Here is a 1,163-nt window from a genome sequence, read left to right as displayed (position 1 = left end):
TGTCTCAAAAAAAAAAAAAAAAAAAGTCCATTTCTTTCATAAATTAAAATGTTCAGAGGCTGAGGTAGCAGCATTTAAGGGCTCAAAAAGAGAATTTAGGACTCAGGAAATGTCAAAAGAATACAGGTGTGACAGCTGCCTGAGATGCAGGCTGCTGGTCAGATCTCAACAGTCAGCTAAACTATAGGCTAAATGCTTAGAAAAAGAGCTACCGTCCAGCAGAGAACAAAATAATGAAAACCCTGGCTTGAAACAGTAAATCAGTAGTTATCAGGTTCACATAATCCTCACTCACAGAGTCAAAGAATGACTTGCAGAATTCACAACAAATGCTGAAGGAAATGATGGAAAGGTTAAAACAGGAATGCTGAATTTTAGGAAGTCAGGCTGAAAAAATGCAGCTAGAGGTAGAAGACATTGAAAGAGGAACAGACACAGTGTTTGGAAGAAAAAAGTATATGCTTCATGAATGTATCAGAGACGAAATGTACAATCAAGCTAGAGAGAAATTGCAGTGAGCTGCAGATGCCCAGAAAAAGAGCAAATCTTATGAAAACAAATTGAAGAGATTGCAGGAGAACGTGGCAGTCTTGGAGGCAAATAGAGAAGAATTAGAAACAAAGTCAGGTGTTAAATAGATAAAAAAAATGTTCCATTTGAAGACTATACAAAGCTTAAAAAGAACTAAAGGATGTACAGAGAAGACAATGAATTTTGAAGTTTCATTTTGGTTCCTAATGTGCCTCTAGCATCAATCCTGTTAGTTTTCAGTCACCAACTATGGAATTATCCTTTCCTCCTCACGCACAGCAGAATAGCATCAAAGGGAACTAACTCTTTACCTGGCAAAAGACTAGAAGAACTAAGAACAATACCAAACAAAGGAAACAAATAGAAGAACTAGGGCATGGTTTTATTACTGATCTCCAAGGGCATGGTGTTTTTTTTGTTTGTTTGTTTTTGTTTTTTTTGAGACAGAGCCTCAAGCTGTCACCCTAGGTAGAGTGCCATGGCATCACAGCTCACAGCAACTTCCAACTCCTGGGCTCAGTGATTCTCCTGCCTCTGCCTCCCAAGTAGCTGGGACCACAGGCGCCCGCCACAACACCTGGCTATTTTTTTTGGCTGCAGCCGTCATTGTTGCTTGGAGCACCTGGGCTGGT

At 39.9% G+C, this 1,163-nt stretch overlaps 1 protein-coding gene across 1 annotated transcript in view; it reads left to right on the top strand.

Annotated features, from left to right (window-relative positions):
* Positions 1–1,163, top strand: part of ZNF398 (zinc finger protein 398) — a 45,830-nt gene that overhangs the window by 23,822 nt on the left and 20,845 nt on the right. The gene's annotated exons all lie outside the window — the stretch shown is intronic.

This window comes from Otolemur garnettii, unplaced genomic scaffold (assembly GCF_000181295.1).
Source record: "Otolemur garnettii isolate 467f Iridium unplaced genomic scaffold, OtoGar3 scaffold00053, whole genome shotgun sequence".
In the NCBI taxonomy this organism is placed as follows: Eukaryota; Metazoa; Chordata; class Mammalia; order Primates; family Galagidae; genus Otolemur; species Otolemur garnettii.
This window is presented reverse-complemented; position numbering and strand designations above follow the sequence as displayed.